An 11,591-nucleotide genomic window follows, 5' to 3' on the forward strand; every position below is an offset into this window, starting at 1 on the left:
TCAGTATGAGAATAGTTGAAGGGAATAGAAATGTATATATATTATATATATGTCTATATAGGAGGGTATATGGGCATATGAATACATATGTGAATGTGTATATATATGTGTACAGGTATACATAGATAGAGGGTACAGGATCAATTTAATAGGAAGGGATGATACTTGAATGGTGAAATTAAGAGGTGAGAGAAGAATATAATGAGAGGAGATGGGGAGAGACAGAATGGGGTAAATTATCTCATATAGAAGGGTCAAGGGAAAATGGTCATAATGGAGGGGAAGAACAAGAAGGCAAAAGGGAATGGGTCAACCTTATTCTTACTGAATTTGGCTTAGGGAGGGAATGAAATACACACTAAATAGGGTATCACCCTACAGGAGAGTAGGGGGGAAGGGAATGAGAGGGAGGATGATGGAAGGGAGGACAGGCTGGGGGGGGAGGGAAGTTGGAAGCACCCACTTTTGAAAAGGGACAGGATCCAAGTAGAGAATAGAACAAGTGGGAGGTGGGATAGGAGGGAGGGAAATATAGTCAGTCTTTTCCAATATATCCACTTTGGAAATGTTTTGCATTAGCCACACATGTACAACCTATACTGAATTGCTTATCTTCCCAGTAAGGGTGGGTGACAAGGGAGGAAGGGAATGAATCTGGAATTCAAAGCTTTAAAACCAGATGTTTAAATATATATGTACTATTATTAATATTATTTTACATGTAACTGGGAAATAAGATATACAGGAACTGGGTCATAGAGATCCACTGTGCCCTACTGGAAAGTCAGAGGGGGGATGGGAAAAGATATGGGAGAGAGTAGATTGGGGGAGGGGATATCCAGTGGGATTGCTATTTTGGGGTGGTGGGTAGGTGAAAAATGGTGAGAAAATTTGTAACTCAAAATCTTGCAGAAATGAATGATGTAAACTAGAAATTAATAAAGCACGTGATAAAAAAAGAAAGACTTTGAGTTAGGTAGCCTGACTTTCAAGTTGTGACTTTGATGTTCCTCATCCAAGATACTCCATCTCCTGTCTCCCAACATTTTCGCTGGCTATCTCTCTCTTATTTTCAGCTCCTGGCTACCTTGGCTCCTTTCACGTTTCAGCTTAAATCTATTTTCTTTGTATGTAGTTGTCATCTATGTTAGACTGGGAGCTGGTTGTGAGAAAGAACTATTTGGGGGTTGTTGTTTTTTTACCTTTCTTTGTATCAACAGCACCCTGCCCAGCATGTAGTGAGTGCTTGAAGGTGGATGGAATCAGGGCCTAACGTGGAAACAAGGTGCCTGGTCCTGGGCTGGAGAATACAAGGAAGGGATATAATTGATGGGAAACTAGGTGGCACAGTGCATACAGCAAGGATGTAGAACTTTTAGGTAAATTTTAGAGTGCTAACCTTAGCAAATTTCATTGATTAGCACGAACAACATTATTTTAATGACAGTAAGAATTGTAAGGGTGGCACAGTGAATAGAGCACTAGACTCAAGGTCAAGAAGACTCCTCTTCCTGAATCCACATTACTGTGTGGCCCTGGGAAAGTCACTTAACTATGTTTGCCTCAGTTTCCTCATCTGTAAAATGAGCTGGAAAAGGAAATGACAGATCACTCTGGTATCTTTGCCAAGAAAACCCCAAATGGGGTCACAGAGAGTCAGACATGGCTGAAATGACTCAACAACAACAATGTAATTGATAGTCTACAGACTATCATTAAATCATGGTGAATATTGCAGCCACAGACTGGCTAAAAAGATCCTCGATATTCCTTAGTAATAGAAGATTTAGTGTCAGCCAACTCTTCTACTTATTCTAATTTTTAAGGCAAAAAGGCAGAGTAGACAAAGTGCTATACCTGGAGTCAGGAAGACATTGGCTCCAATCTTGCTTCTACCACTTAACTTGTGTGGTCGTGAGCAAGGCATTTAACTGAGCCTCAGTTTCCCCACGTAGAAAATGAAGATAATAATAATTGTAGAACCTGCCTGGGAAGGTTATTGGTGAGACTTGTATCAGAGATAATCTATGTAAAGTATTCTATAAATATCAGGCATTGCTTTTGTTTGTTCTCTCCATGTTTGTGAATTTACTCTTACTTTCTAAGTTCTTCATAGATTGTGACACTCCAGGGCTAGAAAGGACAGAGAATTACAGATTTTTTACCTAAGTATGAGGACTCCTGTCCCATCTTTCACCATTGTGAGTGGCTGAGGGAAGCAGTTCAGTTCAACAAACACTTATTAAGTACACATGCCAGGCACTATGTTGAGTGCTGGAAATGTAAAAACAGCCTATCCCTCGAGGAACTTACACTCTTTTGGGAGAAAAATATATACAGATAAGTAAATATAAAATAATTTGAAGAGAAAGAATTAACCACTTGATGAGGGAAGGGGGGGTTGGAAATCAGGAAAGGCTTCATGTAGGAGGTGCCACCTGAGCTGAATCATGAAGGAAGTTAGAGATTCTTTCAGAAAAATTTTTTTTCATTGAGATTTTTTAAAAAATTTCCTTAATTTCCAAATATATTTATCTTTCTCTACTGAAAAGTCACCCCTTGTAATAAGAATAAGAAAAGATTTAAAAAAGCAATGATTTTATGAGGCAGAGATGAGAACAGAATCCATTCTAGGCATGGGGGAGCGGAGGGCAGGGCAAGTTTCTGCCAAGGCACACAAGTAGGAGATAAGATGCCTAGTTTGGAGCCTAGTAGTAGTAGGCCAATTTGCCTAGCATGTAAAGTTCATAAAAAGCATTATTACAAAGTGAATCAAGTAAGTCGGAGAAGAGGCAAATTGTGGATTGCTTTTTAGTGCCAGACTAAGGAATCTCTATTTTATACTAGAAGAAATAGGGAGTCATTGAAGTCTTTTGAGCAAAAGAATGTCATTCACACACACACACACACACACACACACACACACACAAGGCAAATTTGAGGAACGAAGATTAGAGAGAGGCGAGACTAGAAGCTCAGACCAATCAGGAAGGCATTGCATGAGTCCACATTCAAGTCGCTGAAGGTCTGAATTAAGGCATTGGCTATGTGAGTAGAGAGAGGAGGTAGATGTAGAGATATTGGGGAGGTAGAACTGGTAGGACTTGATAACTGTTTGGGTGTGGGGTGAGAGAGAGGAAACAATTAAGGATTATTCTGATTCCAAGAACCTGACTGACTGGAAAGGTGCCCTCAACAAAACCTGGGAAGTTTGAAAAAGGGGGTAGACCCTTACAAGGAGAGCTCTAGTTCATCAAAAGTCAAACCTTTTTAGCAGGAAGAACCATGAATTTCATTTTAGACATACTGAGTTTGAGATACCTTTGGGACATCTGGGTAGAGGATGTGGAACAGGCAGCTGGCAATCCAAGATCGGGATTCAAGAGAGATGTTAGGGGTGGGAGCATGTCTAGGAGGAAGGGGATGATTGACGTTGTCCAAAGCTGCAGAGTGACCAAGTTAAATGAGGACCAAGAGGAAGCTATTGGATTTAAGAGCTAAAAGATTGTAGGCAACAATAAAAAAAGAGCAGCTTCAAGTGAGTGGTGGGGCCAGGAGCCAGATTGCAAGGTGGTGAGAAGTGAGTGGGTGGTGAGGAAATAGAAGCAACAAATGTCAACGAATCTTTCCAGGAATCTGGCTGTGACAGGGAAAAGAGATAGAGGACAGTATCTTGAAGAGATGACAGGGTTACATGAAATACATTTTTTATAGGTGGGCAAAACCTTGGTGTATTTGTAGATGGTAAGGAAAGAATTAGTGCAGGGGTGGGGAACCTGTGGCCTCAAGACCATATGTGGCCTTCTAGGTCCTCTGGTGTGGCCTTTTGACTGAATCCAAATTTTATAGAACAAATCTTTTATTAAGGGAATTTTTTTGGTGAAGTTTGAGTTCAATTAAAAGGCTGTAGTTGAGGACCTTGAGGGCCACATCTGGTCTCAGGGTTGCAGGATCCCCATCCCTGAGCTGGTGGATAAGGAGAGATTAAATATGAAAGAGAGGGGGCATAAGATCATACACTCAGAGCTGGGGAGAGATTTCATAGGCCATTAAGTCCAACCTCCTAATTTTATAAATGAGGCATAGAGAAGTTAAGTGACTTCTCTAAGGTCACATAGGTGGGTTCAAAGGCATGATAATTGAGGTTCAAGTTCTGAAAGGATATAGGAAGGAATGGGATCAAGGGTGCAAATAGAGGGTTTTACCAAGGCTTTTCATCAGAGCCTGGGAACAAAGAAGGAGAGAATGTGAGACAATTGGTTTTGGAATGGAGGAACTGGGGAGAGAGAACTCAAAATTGATTGTAACACCATGAAGGGCCTTGAAGAGGGGTCTTGAATTTGTTTTTTCTTAAACAACATTTTGATATTTTTTCAACATATTTGATATATAACAATATTTTAAAAAAACAATATTTTGTTAACTATATTTCAAAATATTTGGATTCCTTTACAATACTTTGCATTTTCTTTATGCTTTTTAAAACATCTTTTAGGGAAGAGACAATAGGCTTTACCAGATTGCCTTGGTGGTTGCCATGACATGAAAAAGGTTAAGAACCCTACAGTAGGTGGGCACATCAAAAGGTGTTGGAAGTGAAACTGTCCTGGGCACAGAAAGTACCTGAGCCTGCTAGGAGAGTCAGAATGTGTGGTGAGCTACGTATCTCAAAATTAATGTGTATCATGTTTCATGTTTTAGTATGAGAGCCTGGAATGGGAACAGAGGGGCTGGGTGGGAGATGAAGCTGTGGTATGACACTTGCATTGGATCCTCTGACCTCTGCATGATCACCAGAATGTGCAGGGGTGTATTCATGTTTGTCTTGCTCAGGGTCTGGAGTTTAGTTGCTGTTTCCCTTTTCATGATGAATATGCTGTATCCAAAGCAGAGATGAGAGCAGTAAGAACACAATCTGTAATAGAATGGTTGCTTTTTGATATGTGGTTCAGCTTGACTCTGACTAGCATATTGTAGAGTCTTTTCAGTTGTGTCTGACTCTTCTTGACCTCATTTGGGGTTTTCTTGGCAAAGATACTGGTGCGGTTTGCCATTTCCTTCTCCAGCTCATTTTACAGATGAGGAACTGAGGCAACAGCAAGAACAAACATTTATTGAGAACTTGTCTCATTCAGAAGGGGCAACTAGGTGGCTGTGGATGGAGTTGTCAGGTTTGGAGACAGGAAGACTCACATTCCTGAGTTCAAATCCGGCCTCAGACACTTACTAGCTGTGTGACCCTGAGAAAGTCACTTAACCGTTTGCCTCAGTTGTTCATCTGTAACATGAGCTGAACGATACAACTTCATGAAGAATTGTATGCTAGATATTAGGAAACACAAAATATGGGTAAGGCACACACTTGCCTTCAAATAGCTTACAGTATTGTAGGGGGAAAAACCTCAGCACAGATTATATACACAAGTATAAGATAAGTACATTAGAAAATTACAAAACAAAATGTGATGTGAAGTCTAAGAGGGAAGACCAAAAGAAATTGAGGGGATAAGATTTTATGGAAGTAGTATTAATTGATTTGGACTTTAAAGGATGTAAAAAATTGTTAGGCAGAGAAAGTAACACTGGACATTTCAACCAAGGGCAACTGAGTCAGCAAAGACAAAGAGGTATAATATTATATTATATGTTTTGAGGGCAGAGGGTAGTAGAGTTTGGCTGTCATTTAGAATGTACCACAGGGGCTAACATGACATTTGGTGGTAGATTTTTCTTGAAAACCAAGTAGTAAAGTTCACTTTACAGGTGATAGGGAGCCAGTGATGACTTTTGAGCTGAGCATGTATGTGATAAAGTTGATGAGTAAAGAGAATGAATCTAGAAGTGGTATAAAGATAGATTGGAGAGGGGCAGACCAGAATGGAGGTGGAAAACCTATACCTGGAAGGAAGTTTCTGCAATAGTGAAAGTAGCAGTAATATTTTACATGCCATGTTACTTATACAGAGTACTTTTTCATGTGGATTAAAATGATAGCCAATACTAGGGTGGAAATGAAAGTAAAGGGAAGAGTATATATATAAGAAATGTCATTGAGGCACAATTGTCAGTTCTTGGTGACTGATCAACATGATAATGAGTCAAGGATGACATTGAGGTAGTTAGCTTGGGTGACTGGGAAGATGGCAGTATCCTCAATAGCAATAGAGAAGTTTGGAAGAAGTGTGGTTTGGGGAGAAAGATAATGAACTCTGTTTTAGACACATTGATTTCGAGATAACTATGGGATATCAAGTTCAAAATGGTGGGTAGGCTGTTGGTAATGTGGGACTGGAATTCAGGAGAAAGATTATGAATGTTATGTAAAGATGGGAGCTGTCTGCATAGAGATCATAACTGAACCCATGGGAGATGATGAAATCACTAAGAGTAGAACCCACAGCCCAGAGCTTTCAGGTTTCAAATGTGGGGGATTGAACACATAGAGGTGTTACACATAGAAAAAATGAAGCAGGAGCAGGCTTAGTGTGAAAGATGTTGAGCTAAATTCTGGACACAGGAAGTTTAAAGTACTGGTGGGATGTCCTTGTGGATATATCCTGTAGGGATTTGGATATGTGGATCTGGAGTTCAGAAGAGAAGCCCAGTCAATCAACAAGAATAGATTAGACATCTCCCCAGTGCCCAGGACTGAAAATATAAATTTGTGAGTCATATGCGTGGAAGGGGTTGAAACTTGGCTCTCTGGAAAAGGAAAAGAGCTTAGAGAGAGGTGAGTCAAGGACAGTTTCTTCTTGAATACCCACATTAAGGGATTAAGAAAAGGATAAGAAGACAACAAAAGAGGTGCAGAAGGAGCAATTAAAGTTAAGACAATCAGGGGTGTTATGTTCCTAAAAAAAAAGGCATGAGAAAGTAACCATTGTTTAGCTAGAAGCCAAAAGAATCAAAGAGGTTGACAAAAGAATCAAAGAAAAAACCCCAAACAAAATAAAAAACCCTCAAAAACCATTTGCTTGGGTGATTAGGTCACTGGTGAACTTTTTGTGACAGCTGCTGCTGCACCTGGGTTATGGGGCAGATTTCTGATTTTGAGGAGTTCTGGAGAGTGGGCAGTGAGGTATTGAGTATATACAACTTTTTCAAGATCTTTAGGTGAGGAAAGGAGAGGAAGGAGAGGAAAAAGGAGAGAAATGAGTGAACCAGGAAAATCAGTGGAAGATGCTTTTAGTTATTGGGGAGGTGAAGAAATTTGTAGAAAAATGGGAATAAGCCAGTCTCAAGGAAGAGGTTGAAGATTAATGAGGGGATGATTATTGGAATAAGGTCCTGTAAAGAAGGTTGGGGAGGAAAAGAGATCAAAAGCATAGGTGTGGGGAATGATTTAGATATCTTTTATGAACAGAGAGAGAGAAGAGAGTGGTTGAGGATGCTGAAAAGGAATAGAAGAAGGGAGCTAAGGAAATTCTTCTCAGAAGCCTTCTATTCACCAAATGAAGTAGGAGGTCAGAGCATACTATGAGCATGGGGAATATACAAATGAGAGGTGAAAAGGTTTGGAAGAGGAGTAGAGAAGGGAAAGGTGTTTAAAGGGTAGAGCAGAAGGACTATTGAATTCTCTGAGGTTCAGCTGAGGTTATATATGTATCATCAATTTGTAATGAATGAAATTAGTAGGCTTGTGTGTCTTTCCCCCAGTGATGCTCAGTATCACTGCAGTCTTGGAGCAGAAATAAAGAAATCAATTGGTTGGGGTCAGCCCAGGATGAGGATTCCTGACCTGATGAGGTCAGGAATAGTGGATGTTTAGAGAAAACAAGATATTTTAGGGCAGTAGCCGATGAGGTATTGAAATGAATTCATTATCTATGATTTCAGCTGAGTATGGAGGCAATTGAAATTAGAAGGGGAAGGGGAATGAGAGAATAGGGATGGCTCAAGGAACTAAAGTTACCTGGGGATAAGTAGTGGTTTCTTTTGAGTGAAAGAATGGGAAAGATGGAAGTAAAGGAAGTTATGGTAGTGGTTCAAAGTTCTTTTACCTGGAAGTAGCACAATTTTAACAATAGTGAGTTCTAAATAGCAGCCATGTTTGTGTATGACTACAATGGAATGTTGAGAAGGAGGTCATAGTCATCTAAAAAAATGGGTTTTCAGGTTGCCATTTTGGTTGCTGGAGCTCCTGAGGATGATGGTAGGTGATAAAGAGGAGATCTTGCACCAGGTTGCAGAATGATTGAAAAAGTTAAGAGACTGAAGTTAGTAGGTAGCAGCAATAAGGATGTTAAAGGCAGGGACAGCATCTAATGCGGTCATTTTTTATGACCCATAATGCTTAGCACAGAGCATTAGAAACAACAGATGAATAATGTGATCAACAAATGATTGTTGAATTCAAATAATTTAAAAGAGTGCAGCTTTAAGGGTGAAATAGCTAGCACAAGGCCATGGGGAAAGTCAGCAGGGGAAATGTTCTTAACTGTGGGAGGCCGTTCTCAGTGTTTCTCATATTTGCAAAGGTGTTGTATATTTTTCCTTTGTGCAAAGCTGGCCTCTTCCTCTGTATTTACATATTGAGAGCTGTTTTGTGTTGCCAAGGAGATCAGGACACTGAAGATAAATGCCCACTGGTCTCAAGGGACATTTCTTTCCTCAGTCCCCTGTAGTCAGTTGGCTCCAGAGTCCCAAGCTCCTTGGCAACACCAAGACCGCACCACCCATATATTTTGTATCTATTTATATAGATGTTTGTTATTAACCTGATAGAATGTAAACTTTTTGAGGGCAACAATAATTTCATTTTGTTTTTGTATCCATAGATACAGTACCTGGAACACAGTAGGTACTTAAATAATGCTTGCTGATTGATTGAAGTTCAGCTCTCACCAAATAAATGGGAGCGCTTTGGGTTGAACCAGTCTGGGCTCTATTGGAAACAGATCTAGAGGTTGCTTGGACCAGTGAGTCTGCTCTAGAGAAGATACTCCCTCCTCTGGCATTACCCACTTCCCCATTCTTGACCCTGGGGCCTGATATAAGGGATCCATCTGTCTTCGTGATGATAGGAAGGCACAGACTGGACATCTCCAGGGAGTTCCTCTTCCCTTTCTAAGTCCACAGTGGTGAAGAAGATAAAGAGCCTCTTTAAATACCTGTCATGAATTGAATCATTTACATCAGCAGATGGTGGGGGGAGAGAGAGGCTAATTGGAAACTCCTGTAGCATATAAAACAACAACAAAAAAGCAAACTAAATGATGTCATTATCAGGTGTGTAAAGGAAAGCACCGTCTGTCTCTGGGCAGACCTGGGAACTGTAATGGCTCAGAGAACAGGGCTGCTTCCTGTGACCTAAACTGAGGATGAATTCTTCCCATGAAGCAAAAGGAGTAATTCATTATCAATTGTTGCTTGCTTAGATCACCTGCAGAGAACGGCAGTGGAGGAGAGGAAAGGGCTGAGTACTCATTCTGGATTTTAAATATTTAACAAATGTCTCAGGCATCCTTCTGTCTGTTATTGGATCTTAGTAGAAGATTTTGTGGTGATTCAAGTTTTCTGAGTTCAGAAGTTTTAAACAAGCAACTCTACCAAACCTATGTGATAAATCCCTAGGTGATAGCTATACCTTGCCTCTACCTTATTGCCAGAATGTCCTACAGCATTCTGATATGGGGCTGAACAAGGAGAATGAACTACTCTTTAAACAACTGAACTGGGAATCCCAAAGCTTCTTTCCTATTTGCTTTGCCCAGTACTGGACCTATTTGGCAGTCTGGTGAAACTGTGGACTCCTCAGAATAACATTTTAAGTGTCTGAAATGAAATAAATAGGATTACAGGGGGGTGGAGTCAAGATGGCAGAGTAGAAATAGGACTTCCACGGGGTTCTGGCTTCCACCTCCTCCAATTCATGGAAAGGTGATTCTGAACAAACTCTGGAGCTACAGAACCCACAAAATGACATAGAGAAGCTAATCTCCTGCTGAGGACAGCCTGGCAGGCTGGCAGGAAGCAGCTAGCACAGTGCTCCAGGAGCTGGAAGGTCTTAGCCTCAGGGTGGCCACAGCTGGCCTCCGGCTGGAGGAACTTCAGATCTATAGCAACTGTAGCGGTTTCCAGAATTATCAACCCATAGATGCTAAGGACAAAGTGAAAGTTCAGTGAAGTGTGGGCTTTGGGATCCAGTAATTTGGGAGTGTGATCGGCCTTTGATCCCAGGGCAAGAAGCAGCTGAGGCACAGCAGCCGTGCAGCTGAAGCCACATGGCTGCTTCAGCTCCTGGCTTGCAGATTGTAGGGGGACCAAGTGACCAGTCTGAGGGGTAATTGCTCTTGCTTTAACCTGCTTGCATCGGGATTGCTGTCTAGGGTAGAGGTTCTGGGGTGTGGGGCCAGCTTGCCAGAGCATGTAGAGGCTTCAGAGAGGGCACCCAAGTAGTACCTTCGGCAGCTGAGAAAACCCCAGCAATTGGGACAAAGCTCCCCTGTCTGGTAGTCTATTGTGGCAAAAAGCTCAAAAGTCAAGTAATTGAGTGGCAACGTGAGCAGGCAAAGGAAGCAAAGCAAGCAGGGCAACCCAACTTTACACTCCTATTTTGGGGACAAAAAGAATCAAAGCATGGAACAGGAGGAAGACGATGAAGTCAGAACTCCTGCACCAAAAGCTTCCAAGAAAAATACAAGGTGGTTATATAGGCCATAGAGGAACTTTAAAAAGATTTTGAAAACCAAATAAGAGAAGTGGAGGAAAAATTGGGAAGAGAAATTAGAATGATGCAAGAAAATTATGAAATGAGAGTCAACCACCTGACTAAAGAAAATAACACCTTAAAAAGGAGACTAACACAAATGGCAAAAGAAGCTCAAAAAGGCAATGAGGAGAAGAATGCCTTAAAAAGCCCAATTTGCCAGATGGAAAAAGAATCTCAAAAGCTCACTGAAGAGAATCATTCCTTTAGAATTAGATTGGAGCAAATGGAAGCTAGTGACTTTATGAGAAATCAAGACACTCTTAAACAGATCCAAACAAATTTTAAAAATGGAAGGCAATGTGAAATATCTCATTGGGAAAACCACTGACCTGGAAAATAGATCCAGGAGAGAGGACTTAAAAATTATTGGGCTACCTAAAAGCCATGATCAAAAAAAGAACCTAGAAATGATCCTTCAAGAAATTCTCAAAGAAAACTGCCCTGATGTTTTAGAACTAGAGGGCAAAATAGAGGTTGAAAGAATCTACCAATCACTTCTCGAAAAAGATCCCAAAAAGAAAACTCCTAGGAATATTATAGCCAGGTTCCGGAGTTCCCAGATCAAGGAGAAAATATTACAAGCAGCCAGGAAGAAACAATTTGAATATTGTGGAACCACAATCAGGATAACACAGGATCTGGAAGCTTCTACACTGAGGGATCAAAGGGCTTGGAATATGATATACTGGAGGTCAAAGGAGCTGGGATTAAAACCAAGAATCACCTACTCAGCAAAGCTGAGTATCATGTTTCAGGGGAAAATAAGATCATTCAATGGAATAGAGGACTTTCAAGCATTCTTGATGGAAAAACCAGGGTTGAATAGAAAATTTGACATTCAGATACAAGAAGCAAGAGAAGCATGTGAAGGTAAATAGGG

The 11,591-nt window shown here is 40.8% G+C and overlaps 1 long non-coding RNA gene across 1 annotated transcript; it reads left to right on the forward strand.

Annotated features, from left to right (window-relative positions):
* Window positions 1-2,964: 2,964 nt before the first annotated feature.
* Window positions 2,965-9,109, forward strand: LOC138168635 (uncharacterized). Its single transcript, XR_011170166.1, has 2 exons — window positions 2,965-3,048; window positions 8,778-9,109. It is a non-coding gene; the product is annotated as an uncharacterized lncRNA (long non-coding RNA).
* The last annotated feature ends 2,482 nt before the right edge of the window (window positions 9,110-11,591 follow it).

The sequence above is a fragment of the Petaurus breviceps genome, unplaced genomic scaffold (assembly GCF_028583685.1).
Source record: "Petaurus breviceps papuanus isolate PSGF00001 unplaced genomic scaffold, PetGlider_PUasm1.0 37, whole genome shotgun sequence".
Taxonomy (NCBI): Eukaryota; Metazoa; Chordata; class Mammalia; order Diprotodontia; family Petauridae; genus Petaurus; species Petaurus breviceps.